This window comes from Trachurus japonicus, chromosome 18, assembly GCF_045865225.1.
Source record: "Trachurus japonicus isolate A0001 chromosome 18, Traja_1.0".
NCBI lineage: Eukaryota > Metazoa > Chordata > Actinopteri > Carangiformes > Carangidae > Trachurus > Trachurus japonicus.
In genome coordinates, this window is record NC_140924.1 from 8,954,299 (window position 1) to 8,969,801 (window position 15,503).

Below are 15,503 nucleotides of genomic sequence, written 5' to 3' on the forward strand. Positions count from 1 at the left end.
CGTAAGAGAAAATCTGATATTTAAAAATGCCACTCTTACATTGACTGCAGTTGTTCCCATGAGAGCAGAATTCAAAACATTCTAGAAAATTCAGTTTTTGAGATAAAATTCTGATATTTGCCAAACTTCATCAACCACGACTCCAAAATATTGTCAATTTTTTCAGGAAGATTGAAATGTCTTTAGCAAGAATTATAGGTTTACAGTCAAACATTTTAATGCACTGTAGGCTCAACATTTTTGCTGTGTATAGCAAATCTGGTTTCTGCAGTATTGGGGCAACATTTTGAGGAGAAAGTTACAAAACTGTAGATTTGTTAGGACAAGAGCACCTGAACGTTCCACACAAGCAAGCGTCTAAATTAAGAATAAACTTTTAATGGTCTGGCGTGTCGGTACAGGAAAGCAACATGAGGAGGTTTTTATTGTGATGTCTGACACCATCTGTGCTTTAGAGCTGAAATGCTGAACATTTGACCTCAGACAGAAGTGCAGGGCCGTATCAGGAAGCTGCAGCACCGAAACAACAGTCATCACTCACTTGATACTTCAAACACGCACGCACACACAAATAAAGAAATGTTGACATGAGGTACAGAGTGTTAATCAGTAGAATCTGGACGCTATTTTTGTCAGTGTTGATCATTGTCATACTGACTGATTGACTGCATCACAGAGAAATGACCACGACCTGTAATCCTGACTCACCTGGACGTGACATCTAACTATTCTCTTCTCTCTCGTCTCACTGCTGTCTGACCTTCTACCATGACTGTCTGAACAACGAATTAAAGCAATGTCCAAACATGGAGCAATTCAAAATGAAGTACACAAGCATAAGGCAAGGCAAGGCAAGGCAATTTTATTTGTATAGCCCGTTTTTACAAACAGTTTGTCTCAAAGGGCTTTACATGGCATCGTAACAACATCCTCTGTCCTTAGACCCTCACATCGACTGAGGAAAAACTCCATGGAAACCCTTTTAACAGGGAAAAGTCGGAGAAACCTCAGGGTGAGCAACAGAGGAGGGATCCCTCACCCAGGACGGACAGACGTGCAATAGATGTTGTTACAGACAAGAAAACAGTTTACAGTTTGTCACAGAATGTGCGAAATATGGAAATGTTAGCAGGAGTTGATGAAGGCAGTCTCTGGTGAGGGGAGGGGGCGGGGGGGGCAGGGAGAGCTGGCCAGCTCGATGGGAGGGCTGGGTGGCAGACTGGTCCATGGGAAGGAAGGGGAGGCCGGTCTAACAGCAGGGGAAGGGGAGGGAGGGGGGGGGCGATGCAGGCGGCGGCTGGTGCAGAGAGATGGAGCTCCGGTGGATCTGCGGAAACACAGAGAGAGTGCGAGACACCAAGGCCAAACTACAAAGTACAGCAGAAAATGACAGTTCAAAAATATACTGAGGAGAGGAGAGGAGAGAAGAGAAGAGGAAAGGAGAGGAGAGAAGAGAAGAGAAGAGGAGAGGAGAGGAGAGAAGAGAAGAGGAGGAGAGGGCTCTGTGTAACCAGATGTGTCCCCAGCAGTCTAAGCCTATAGCAGCGTAGCTATAAAATGGTTCAGAGCTACCTGAACCAGCCCTAACTAAAAGCCCTGTCATAAAGGAAGGTCTTAAGTCTAGACTTAAATGTAGTTAGAGTGTCTGCCTCTTTGACCCATGGAGAGAGCTGGTTCCACAGTAAAGGAGCCCGGTAACTGAAGGCTCTACCTCCCAGTCTGTTTTTAGAGATACTGGGAGTCACTAATACATAACCCTTGAGAGGTAAAGGGAAGGTGGTGTTTAAACAAAAAACTAAAAAATAAGTACTTTCTTTTTTATTTTCAATTTCTTTTCTCCCTAACAACGTAACGAAGGGCAATTACTGTAAGGAAGTGAGACAAAAAGTGATCGAGTGAAACATGGTTTGTGGAAAAGGTGTGGGATTCAATAAGCACAGCTTCTTGTCACTCCTTTTCGAATAATGTATGATTACGGTTTTGTGTTTTTGTTTCCAATTTTTATTCTTCAACTTGTTATGGTTATTTACAGACAAAGGAACAAACGTAGAGCCTTATTTTGTTTGACATGTTTGAAATAATTAGTAACCCTTTAATTTACAGGCCGCTAATTACATGATAATGTCAAGAAATAGCCAAGAAATAACAATTAATTGTGTAGTAATGTCAAAAAATTCCATCACGGTCAATTTCATAGTAATGTCATTGTTGTCATAAAGGCAAAAGAAGGCCAGAATTTTTCTCCACCAAGTCCTTGCAGTTGACCATTATTTCTGGTCTATTTCTAAGAAATCAATTATTATTTCTTGGCGATATTTCTCAACATTACTTTGAAATTGATTGTGTTTTTGAGGCTATTTCTAGACATTATGACGTAATTACTTGAATAATAATAATTACTTGTCTTTTCTAGGATATTTCTTGACATTATCACATAATAAGCGGCCAGTAAATTAAAAGGTTACCAAACAAATATTTAAAAAAATAACATTTTTGTGATTGATGAAAGCTTAATTATTGGTGGATGGAGGCTGCAGATGCATGTGTACAATCAGTCAGAGACAGGTTTGTTGTGTCCATGCAGGTTCAGTGGAGTATTGAACTCTGTCTCCACCTTGTGTTAGAAGCAGGTGGCTGCAGCTCCAGAGTTTGTCTCAGTGTGAATGTAAAGTTCCTGTAGCTGGTTGTTGCTCAATCAGCATGGAGGTCTGGAGTCCTGTCCTCTGATGGTCAGGTTGTAGCAGCAGGATGATGAAGATGAAGATGAAGATGAAGATGAAGATGAAGATGAAGCAGCCTGGTCCTGACTGGAAGAAGTCAATGTAGATGTAGTTGTTGATGTGTTGTTGTCTCCTGTGACAGGGAGAAGATGATGTGCTGCTTCCTGCTGCTCCTCACACTGACCTCCTGTGTCTGTGGTGAGTTTACTCCTTCACTTTATTCTCTACAAACTGATACAAGTCCTCAGTTAGTCTGCTCCTCACTTTCCCTCTGTCTCCTCAGAACCAACATTTGTAGTGAAGGTGACACAGAGCTCCTATCAGGCAGAGGAGAACCACAACATCACACTGGAGTGGACCTTCACCAACACTCAGGGTTCAGCAGACTCACGCATCGTCTACTGTCGACTCTTCACTGAAGACAAACGGATAGTCCTGCATCATCTACGTATATGAGGATGAAGAACATATTCAGGATGAAGAGTTTTCAGGACGAGTCCAGTGTGACAGAGACGTCCTCAGAGAAGGACGAGTCAGACTTCATGTGTCCAGACTCAGGACTGTGTCCGGTCCTCACTGGATATGAGAAAGGCACCCAACATGTCACCTGAAAGTCACTGGTGAGTTGAGCAGAGTAAAGAGTTTTTAGCTGTTTGGTAGAAACACATCAGTCCAGTCTGAAAGACCAACAGGTCTTTTGACCCTTTATGAACACATCCAAGGTGACTAATATAGTGGAATGTGTTTAAAAATAGACATATAATAAGATTTATGAATGGAATATTTGTACTGAAACATTTCCTCCTCAGATAAATCATCACATGTTAATGTTCTTTACAGCAGCTGCTGATCAACCTGAGATTCAGAGACCAACTGAGAGACCAGAACCAGAGAGACCAGGACCAGAAAGACCAGGACCATGCTCTAAAGTAACAGTAGCCAAATGTGCCAGGTACCCCAGAGACAAAGACACAGAATCGTGCTGCAAGTTTAACAAATTTATTAAAGGGCGTTACGTGGGAGTGGAGCTGGGCCGAGGAGGGGGAGAGGGGGTATCCAGGGAGAGGTGAGAGGGTGGAGGTGAGGGGCTTGGAAGGCGTGGATGGAGCGAGGAGACACTGGTTTTGCGGAGGGAGCCTGGAACAAACACAAAAGAGAACAGGGTTAGCAAAGAAACACTACACAGTCTTTTCGAAGATTCACGAGCGCTGAGAATGCTGCTAGGACACAGCCGGCTAAACTGACCACAATAGTCAACGTTCAAGCAACGGGCGCCTCCTCTCAGCCTCCTCTTATACTCAGGCAGAGTAGATGATGCTGTGGAGCAGCTGGGCTGCTCGTCGTCCTCATTGCCAGAACCTGTGCTGGGCTGACTGGCTGCTGGCTGCTGGGCAGCCCCAACAGGATTGGCCTCTATGCCTGCTCCTGAGTCTGTGTAGCGCTTGTGTAAATGTAGGAATACGGCAAGGCAAGGCAAGGCAAGGTAAAGTAAAGTAAAGTAAAGTAAAATAAAATAAGATAATGTATGGTAAGGTAAAAAAAAAAAAAAAGTAAGGTAGGGTAAAGTAAAGTAATGTATGGTAAGGAAAAAAAGAAAAAAAAAAGGTGAGGTAAAGTAAAGTCAAGTAATGTATGGTAAGGTAAAAAAAGAAAAAAGGTAAGGTAAGGTGAGGTAAAGTAAAGTAAGATAATATATGGTAAGGTAAAAAAGTAAAGTAAAGTAAGATAATGTATGGTAAGGTAAAAAAGTAAAGTAAAGTAAGATGGTCAGGTTAAAAACAAGTAAGGTGAAGTAAAGTAAGATAATGTATGGTAAGGTAAAAAAAAAAGTAAAGTAAGATAATGTATGGTAAGGTAAAAAAAAAGTAAGGTAAAGTAAAGTAAGATAATGTATGGTAAGGCAAAAACAAAAAAGGTAAGGTACAGTAAAGTAATGTAATGTATGGTAAGTTAAAGAAAAAGGTATGGTAAGGGGAGGTAAAGTAAAGTAAAGTAAGATAATGTATGGTAAGGCAAAAACAAAAAAGGTAAGGTTCGCTATTTTAACTTGTCTTGACACGTTTCTAAAATAAATGACACAACTGTGATAGGCTCAAGATCTTCCCAAACACACGCGGGTCTTTTACGTGTTTCTAGAGTCAAACCTATGAACATGGTGTGGAAATCTGAGTTTTTTGAAGGAAGGTCCCAGCGGCTCACAGTGATATTAGAGCTGAAAGCACATCAGATGTAGTTTCAATCTTCAGTGTCAGTGATGGTCTGGTATCACCATTTAAACTCAACCTGTATACATTTGTTTTAACTGATATGCTTTGTATCCAGAACTTTGCGAAAGAAACTCCGTCATTGGGTGGGCTCAAACCACCAACCTTTCGGCTAACAGCCGAACACGCTAACTGATTAAGCCACAGACATGAGACATGTCCACTCTGAGGGAGGCATATATGGCCTCAATGTCATCTCAGACACACCTGAACATGGGATCTCTGACATCACACTGAAATCTAAAACTCAGCTCTCGGCAGCTGGAGAAAAAAAAACTACTTCATGAGCTGCAGTCACGTGTTTCTGTCACTAGATGGCGCCAGAGGTAAACCGTTTCCTGTGTCACCTTCACTGCAAATGTTGACATGTCCTTCACCTTGTGTAGACTTTGGACTTTCTGGTCTCTTCATGCCATTTGACTTCACACTGAAACATAAAGTGTCTCACCTTCGATCATGACTGTATGAAAAAACAAATATCCACAAGTCAGCTACTGAGTTTGAGCCTGTGAGAGGGTTATTAGGTTTTATTTTCCAGCTTCTAATGAACTTCTCTTTTCTCCATTAAAGACTGTGTTTACATTTTATTTGTATATAATGTGCTCCATTTACATTATTGTTGTTGAGGTCAAACTGCCTCTAAGTCTGAAGTTACAAGAAGAACTTCTCATGTGTAAATAAAGGTTTATTGATAATATGTATGATATATTGTGAGAAAACAGTGATTAACAGTAACATCAATATAATATTTACATCTGCATTGAGTCAGTCAGAAATCCAACCAACCACAGTAGGGACTTCAGTTGACATGAAGACAGGTCAAAGGTCAAATATTAAATGTGTGGACCAACAGGGTGAAAGGAAGCAGAGACAGAGTGAAGTTAGGTCTTGAACTTTGATCTTGACTTTATTTAATAGAGGTTCAGTCTCTTAACATCGACTTCAGGAGCTGCAGAGTTTGACCAGTAGAAGTGCTGCTGCTAATCCTGGTCCTGGTCCAACATGTAAATCCTCTGATCCTGCTGTAGAGGACATAAACATGTGGTTATTAAAGAGACTGAATTTAACCAATCATCATCTAGAGTGAATATTTTCTGCTTCCACCTCCAGTCACCTGGTTCTGACACAAGGGGGGAAACTTAATCCAAACTGAATCATTTTAAATTGTCAGGTTGTTATAAGATCTTGTTCTGTGTTTTCCAGTAATATAGAATAAGGAATAAAACATCTAAAAATTAGATTTTTCGTTGGAGCTGAAAGTAATTCATCATATGTGTCAAACTAGTTTAATTACAGACAGCCGCAGATAGCATAGAACATATAGGCAAGGCAATTTTATTTGTATAGCGCATTTTACCCAACAGTTGAAATGGTTAACAAGAGGATACAGCAGCATAGAGGTTCTTTTGTGTGTGGACGTCTCAACATGTCCGTCCTGGGTGAGGGATCCCTCCTTTGTTGCTCACCCTGAGGTTTCTCCGGTTTTTCCCTGTTAAAGGGTTTTCTATGGAGTTTTTCCTCAGTCGATGTGAGGGTCTAAGGGCCGAGGACGTTGTTATGATGCCATGTAAAGCCCTTTGAGACAAACTGTTTGTAAAAACGGGCTATACAAATAAAATTGCCTTTCCTTGCTTCACATACAGTTATGTTCATAATAATAGCAGTGTGTTTAAAAAGGTGAGTAAACCTCAAAATTCTTCAAATAAATTGTATTTTAAGGAACACAAATGCATTGGGGACACTGCACATTCTATTTCAAACCAAGAAAATTGGAAAAAGGAATTTAATTTGATAATATTTTACAGAAAGTCAAGAAATATAATGTTCGAAAAAATAGCAGTTTTGACATATTTTTTTACACGCTTGCTGGTGTGTTTGGGGTCATTGTCTTGTTTGGGGTCATTTCCTCTTCAGCATACGGCAACATGACTACTTCCAGTATTCTGGTGTACTCAAACTGATCCATGATCCCTGGTATGCGATAAATAGGACCAACACCATAGTACAAGAAACATCCCCATATCATGATGCTTGCACCACCATGCTTCAACGCCTTCACTGTGTACTGTGGCTTGAATTCAGTGTTTGCAGGATGTCTGACAAACTGTCTGTGGCCCTTAGACCCAAAAAGAACAATCTTACTCTCATCAGTCCACAAAATATTACGCCATTTCTTTTTGGGCCAGTCAATTTGTTATTTGGCAAATTGTAACCGCTTCATTACATGTATTTTTTTTAACAATGGGACTTTGCGGGGGCTTCTTGGTGGTAGCTTGGCTTCACATAGACGTTGTCTGATTGTTACAGTACTCACAGGCAATCTTAGATCTTCTTTGATCCTCCTGGAGCTGATCATTGGCTGAGCCTTTGCCATTTTGGTTATTCTCCGATCCCTTCGAACAGTCGTTTTTCTTTTTCTTCCTCGCCTTTCTGGCTTTGGCTGCCATTTTAAAGTGTTTGATATCATTTTAGCTGAACAGCCTATCATTTTCTGCACTTCTTTATTGGTTTTCCCCTCTTTTATTAATTTCTTAATCAAAGAATGCTCTTCTTCTTAACAGTGTCTTGAACAACCCATTTTACTCTGTTTTTCAAGGACAAATGAACAGCCAGCATATGCAGCATCAGTTGCCTTGATCCTTGAATAACCTGCCTGTTTAAACACCTATTTTTTTTCACATAATCAATGACCTCAATAATTGAACCTGGCACTGCTATTTTTTTGAACACGCCCCTTTCAGTAAATGATTCAGTTTCACAGAATCAGCAGCATGCACGTCATGCCTGTTGGGTCTGTTGGTTTTCTATACCTTTACTAAACCTTCTAGAAAAAGTTGAAAAAAAAAAGTTGAAATTCTAACAAAATCAGTGGTTTATCTTGCAAGTGATGTCGGACTGCTATCTGACAACATTTACTCTGTTATTCATCAAACAGAACATTGTTTAACTACATGGACACATGGACTTATCTCTTCTCTTTGTTCCTGTAGAATCATGATTGGCGGATGCTCTGGTCAGAAACAAAATTATTAAATACAACAATCACTCTTTCATCTAATACAAATTTATTTCTTACCTGGAAATAAATTAACACTTCTTTACAGAGCCATGCAAAGCCACAGGCAAGGACAGTGGCAACACATGATATTGATCACATAACTCTAACGGTATCTCTTATTGGTGAAAGTGATGAACAGCACAGGCTTCACAGGCTCCTGCTGATCCAGAAATGACCCATGAGAAAGTCAAGACTGCTGAGACGACGGGTAGAGAGGACATCAGCAGGTTTACGTTTACCAAAGTGCTCCAGAGTCATTTGCATACAAGACATAGAGCCCAAAATGGTAAGAAAATGTATTGAAGATTAAAAATAACAATAATAATAATTTAAATAAATAAATAAACAAACAAGAAAGATCCATAAAAGAGCAAACAGATTAGAAAAATACAATAACATGATGATAAAAAGACAAACAAGACAGATCACACAACTCTCATGCTGAGTTAAAAGCCAAAGAATAAAAGTAATTTTTAAGACATGATTTAAAAGCAGGTAGGATGGGGGACATCTTTATTTCTGGCTCATTTAGGAGCCGCCACAGAAAATGCAATCACCTCGTGTTTACTGTAATCTACTCTATGTCTAAACACGCTGAAGCTTAAATTCCCTCAGGAAAATTCAAGCTTTCGTTTGCTTAAAATAAAATAGGTAATCCGTCAGTATATTCCACATTGGCATAAAAACAGAACTTTTTCTTCATTTCTTCCACCACAAAAGTGGCCTTGTTTTTGGGCATGAAACTCCAGGGCTCATATTTCTATGAATCCGTATTACGATCATCGATGAGATGAGAAAATAACTGTATTAATTAATTCATTAATTAATTAATTAAGGGGGTCTTTGTCTTTCTGTGTAGTGTCTGGACTTTTATCTGTTCAGATCCAAAAAATTCTGAGATCAATTACACAAAATTACTATGAATAATAATATGAATTTGGCTTTAAGCAACAAAACAATAATTAAATGAAGAGTTGATCTGAGGCCTGGAGTGAAGGTGGAGCGATCATTGTGTCTCTTTCTCCGAAGAAAGTCTATCAATTAAAGATCATTATGATAATTATAATTACTATTTCAATACTAGTATTTAATGTATTTAATTGGTGAATTAACATAGAGCTACACTACATCATCATATCAAACAGTGTCTGATGTTCAGCCTCATTCACTGTTTTTTTTCTCTCCTGAAAAGCAAATAAAGTTTCCTCACCAGCACTGAGAAGAAGGTCAGAAACCCGATGTTTCATAGTCCTCAAACTGATTTACTGATGCGTCCGAACAGAATAAAAGTCTGCTGAAGGGTCCGCTCAGCCACACCCTATCTATCTATCTTAGAAAAGGGACCCACATGAGTTTTCTGTACTCTTCCTAACTCTTCTGAAATCCAAACTGCACCAGAGCAATCGGGCATGTAGCTGCAGATCTTGGATATTTCTCTAGACAGCTGCTGATTTTGAGAAAAACTATGGGGATTATGTTTTTGTTTTGTTTTTCGTTTATATATTTTTTTGATTGATTGAAATCTTTATTTCGAACATGCATAAGAACAAAAACACTTAGAACTTAAACAAAATCTCCATTATCAGAGAAAAATAAAATAAAATATATTTAAAGAAATAAAAGGTCTTATACTGTAAAGCATAAAATAAAAGTATATTAAATAGAACAACATCTACAAAAACAAAAATAACACAACAAAATGCAAACAAGCAATAGGACATGTTCGAAAAGGAGTAGGAAGAAGTAAAAGAACTTTTCGTTCATTGCCTCAGGGCAACATTGTGCTTGGACATTCAAATCGATGGAGATGTAGCAAAAGCATTGTTTATCACCACAATGGGGGTTCGTCTCATCCAAAGGATAGGGCTCAGTCATAATGTAATTTCTCCCAACCATCCAAGACACAATTACTGACACTTATGAAATACTTATAGTTATACTTCAGTATATGTCATGAAAACATCTGAGGAGAAGATCTAAAAACAATGAAGCAGCAAACTTTGTGTCATTCCCCAAACTTTTGACCACGGGTGCTGGCTACAGAAAAACTCATGTTGGAAAAACAAGTCATAAAAAGACCACTGTAGCTGCTGCAACACGCCCAGTTGAGAGGGGATGCACCTTCATTTCATTATAGGAACATAAACCCCGGATCTGTTCAAACCTGTAGGACGTACAGTACCTGCACCACCCTGCAATTCTATGAAAAAATAACATGGTGTGTTTGGCGTTCTGCCCGCTGTTGGGGTTTTCCTTTTAACCGACCCTTCTTTTCAGTATTTCAGCAATAAAAATAAATTCAAAAAACTACATTACACGTACATTACATCTTCTTAACCTAAAACACTTTCAGCAATTCTGCTTCTCAGTGATTAGAGCCTTGTTTCTCAAAACGGGGTACGTGAATGCACGGCAGGGAGAATGTGAGATTTTAAAATACCTATTCTGTATATGTTTTTTTAATCAATTAAAAAATCCTTTCAAAAATAATCATCTAATAAAAATGTCAAAAAAATTTAAGTGTAAGTTCATAAACATTAACCCCCTGGAAAAGCATTTATTGTTACCACAATCAATGTTTTTGCTATACTTCCAACGAGACAGGAAATGAAGCAGGAACATTTTATGCACCAATACAGCACATGATAGTATCTGTGACGGCCAGTCTCCCAAAAAACTGCTCGTCCAGGTTTTAATTGTTTGTTTTGCAGAAGAAGAAGAAGAAGAAAAAGGTTATTCACAAATCAAAGACAGATAACACAGTGCAGTGAAAGGCAAAAGAAGAGGTTTATGAGAAGCCTCCACCAATAGGTAATTTTAGAATATCACAAAATTTAAAGAAATGCATAAATGACAAAGAAAGATAAAGTTAAACATGAAACACTCTTTTTCATTATTTTAATCAATATCAGTGTATTATTTTAGTTTTCTACAGTTTCAGAGTGAAAAAGGGAAACAAAGCCGAATCCATTTCTGTAACAGTTGTTTCTGAGCTGATGATGCTTAAAGCAGAAGTAAGTGATATATTTGTGTTAATATAAGTCTTAAATAGTTGTATCTTTCGACAGCAATCACTTACATAGAGTGTTTGGTCTGAAACACGGGTCTGTCAGTCACTCTGCTCTGAGCCGAAGAGAAAACATTTATGTATCCTACAGTTTTTATCCAATGAGGAGAGAGAACGGCATGCAGGGCTGTGTGTGCAGCCAAGGAACGCCGTGAATGTGGTGACGTAGGGACGAGGACTGTTATGGTGCGTTCAAGGAAACTCGTATTTTTCCGACCTGTGAAGTCGTACCAGTTCGATCTGGTACGACTTCACCGGTCAGAAGTTACGAGTGGCCGTTATAGTGACTTTTCACAGGTAAAACAGGTCGGAAAAACACGAGTGGGTTGCCTGGAACGCTACAAAGTCGTAAGTTGTGACTTGAAGCTGTAATTTACGGTTTCAAAAGCCTGCCTGGAACGCAGCATTAGCGAAAACGACCGGATCGCTTACTTCTGCTTTAAGCAATATTACCTGAGAGGGTGTGCTTTAACGTCATTTGAGCACGACGGTGATGCGGTCCGCAGGCATCACCGAAGTTCATGTCTTTCCCAAACTAAATCAACACCGCACAAACTTGCCCAAGTTATAACAAAGATGCCGTTTTTTTCCTTTCACAGATGTAGCTTCTACAACCGCAAACTCTGCATGTAAATGAAGTTATAGCGCCGTGTCACCGACACAAAGCCAAACGATTAGCCTACTCCAGATTATTTAAAAGCCCAAAAGGCGCAAGCAAGAGAGAGGGAGAGAGAGAAACATACAGGTAATCACCTCCGTTTTATCTAATGAAATATTCAGCTCCAGGCCATATTTTAAAAACACATATTCACCGCGATCACAACTCGTGTCTCTCCGACTTTGTAACGTTACACACATGGGAGGGAGACAATCCTCTCGGCTGTAACGGGGAAGTTTACAATATATTAACAAAAAATGAAATAACATAATTGTTCTATAAATGTGACTTTGGCAGCTGTCAGGAACAACCTACAGGAGGTCAGTGTAGTTTGTGATTTATTTACACGAGTAATAAATTACGTTTTTTAAAATAAAAAGGGGAAAAATCCATGTTGCCATGGAGATGTGTAAACAACATGACATGGCGAAGTAATATTTTCAGTGATGAGTCAGCCGTGCTGTAATGCTGATTTGAGCACGTTCTAAATGTCTTATTGACCAATCAGATTGCTTGGTCGGAACTACTTGTTGTTGTTGGTTTTGCTGCACTTTTTGAGACCGGTTTGTTTTTCACAGGGAAATGTTGAGTCTGAACTTGTTCAGTGAGAAAACTCTTGCATCACTTTACTCTCATGACACGCTCCACTTAGTCATTCTCAAAACAACACGGACAAACCTCCAAACCACTTGGTATTTGTTCACAACAGAATTGTATTTCTTGTTCATTTCATCAAATTGCAAATGTCTTCGTACATCTTTGCAAATGATTAATTACAGATAGCTGCAGTAGCACAATTTCCAAGTGGATAGATCTTGTTGATTTAGTAAACTGATTGTTGATTCTCAGTCTAATGGTTCTTCTCTCCACATGTCAGCATCATTTCATTCTATAAGTCATCACATGCACAAATTGGTCAAGAACATAAAACCATGAATACCAAATATTTATTTACAGCACTATAGGCTATACTGTTTTTGTTTATGTTTATATAGTAGTATGCTGTAGTATACATTTTCTTTTTACTCTTTTACTCTGTTTTGAGAGAGAGATGAGCTTTTGCAAGTATATTGTACGTTCTGAACTGTATCACTGTTTTGCCAAATGATCTTAGAGTTTTGAGAATGCAATTTCTGTTTAGAGAAATGAGCCAAGCCAACTGAGAAAGAATGTAAAAGGAGAATCAAGATAAATGATAAAACTGATGTTTTGATAAAGAGGTAGGTAAAGAGGACAGCTTCACTACAACAGCAGACAAAGATTGTCTACCTCTAACTCCTCAGACTCGAGGCTCAAGTCAAGACAAGTCAAGAAGTGATGCAGATCCTCACAAAGTCTCTCCTTATCTCTTTATATCCGTATATCCTTATCTATGTCAATGCTTGTGTGTGTGTGTGTGTGTGTGTGTGGAAGGTATGAAGGTTCATTAGCAGCAGAGTTTCTGTTGATCATCAGTCAAACACGAAGCTTTAAATGTGATTCTCTCTGTTCAGTCAAATAAAGATGATTGATCAAGCAGAATCAACAGCACAACATTTACTGTGGTGGAGAAACCTATTGGTCTGCCGTAACACAGTGAGAGAGAGGGGGGGGGGGTTGTGCAGTAAGATTCATACCTGTGTGAGAGAGAGTGAGGAGAACTAGTGCTGTTAGTCTGTAGCTGCAAATGAGAGGGTTCTTTCCTTGAGAGGGACCCCCACCTCACACACTCGCTTCCCATTGTTTTTTTTGGTTTTTTTTAGATTTTACAGTAGAACAGTGGAGTTCCTGTTCACACACCTCTTCTTCTCTGAGCCACAGATCCGAGGACCGGGGAAGCTGGAGGATCCACAACGAGCTCCTGATGCTGGTGAGAACATTTTTTGATTCATGACTGAAACACATCGTCATCATATTGATTGATTTATTGATAATAATAACAGCATTGATCGACTTTAGACAGAGAATCAGACACATTCATTTTCAAGGATCTGTTATCATGAACGAACAAATGACCGAATGAACTTGAAGGAAAAAAAAGTCCAAATGTCAACGTTTTGATGTTTAATTTCTACCTGTTTCTAACGTTTAATGAAAAAGATTTAATGAGAATTTAAAGGAAAACCTGCACAGGTCGCTGTGGTTAACCGAACAAACAAACATAGTTTATTTCCAAGGTAAACTTCCAATGTTTGCTGAGGCGGTGACTGATAGAAAGAGAAACCTCTGCAGAGTCTCAGTCAGTTCTGCTCCTCTACACATGACTGGAGCTCCGTTGATCTCTGCTCATTCACAACGAGCTTTAACAAGTAGTTCTCCACATCATTTAAAACACTACATTTGTTATGATGTGGAGATGTAGGGTTTACAGGTTTTTTTTACAATGTTTAAAAAATTGAAATTAACTTTCTGGGCTTATGTTTTTTCCGTTTACCGTCAGTTTTTGTGACATTTGTAATGGTGTAGAAAGGTCATATAGATCACTGTTCAATCAAAAACTATTTGTTTATTCTCAACACTTTTCTCCTCGTTCCTCCTTTTGTTTTCCTCATTTATTTCATTTTTCTCTTTAACCTTCCTCTTGTGTTCAGGTTGCAACTGACATGCTTTCAGGTTTTAAATGCATAAAACTACCACATGCATTTGTTTATAGCATTAACACAGCGGCACGGCCGTTTCGGCTAATGCTGTGTTCAAGGCAGGCTTTTGAAACCGTAAGTTACAGCTTCAAGTCACAACTACGACTTGGTAGCGTTCCAGGTAACCCGTAGCTCGTGTTTTTACCGTCCTGTTGTCTGTGAAAGTTCCCTATAACGGCCACTCGTAACTTCCGACCCGTGAACTCGTACCAGATCGAACTGGTATGACTTCACAGGAAGGAAAAACACAAAGTACGAGTTTCCTTGAACGCACCATGAGTTAGCAGCCCCCGCCCTTGTCAGGCATCAATTGGTCCTCGTGCTACGTCACCACATTCACGCGCATCCCTTGGCTGCACACACAGCCCTTCATGCCGTTCTCTCCCCTCATTGGATAACACTTGTATCCCACAAGGAAAATTTTCTCCTCGGGTTACAGCAGAGCAGAGTGACGGAGAGACTCATGTTTAGGCTGAAATACTTCATGTAAGTGATTGCTGACGGAAAATAGGACTATTTAGGACTTATATTAACAAAAACATTCCACTGATATCTGCTTTAAGGCTTTTTGACTTTGTCAGGAACCTCAATTAAAACAAAATAAAAGATTTTTTTCCCCCACAAAATTCTAAAATGGTGTTTTAGTGTGTTTTTACAGCTGTGTGTTTTTTTTCTTCGTTTTTTTCTTATCCATGATGCTAAGATCCTATATGCTAATAGGTTAATTCTTTTTTTAAGCTTTTTTGGCCATATATGCCAAGAGAAACTGAAGTGCTGAAGTGTAATGTGTAAAGAGACAGCTACTGTAGTTGGCTATTTTCTTTTTGTGTAATGTAGAGATGGGGAAAGATGAGGAAAAGCCCCTGGGGAACAAAGGACAGGTGGTCTGACTTCCTTTATCTGGCTGACTGACAATTGTCAACGGTCAATTGTCAGTAAACCATACACTCTGTGTGTTTGTTTTTCACTGAGCACCTGTGCACATCAAACAGTGACACACACACAGTGTTTGCATCTTATCTGTTTATTGCAGAACCAGGAAATAGTTTGTTGTTGTGTCCCTGCAGGTTCAGTGGAGTATTGAACTCTGTCTCCCCCCTGTGTTAGAAGCAGGTGGC

The 15,503-nt window shown here is 39.3% G+C and overlaps 1 long non-coding RNA gene across 1 annotated transcript in view; it reads right to left on the bottom strand.

The window, feature by feature from the left end:
- Positions 1-15,503, bottom strand: part of LOC146968613 (uncharacterized) — a 236,224-nt gene that overhangs the window by 177,327 nt on the left and 43,394 nt on the right. The window lies entirely within an intron of this gene.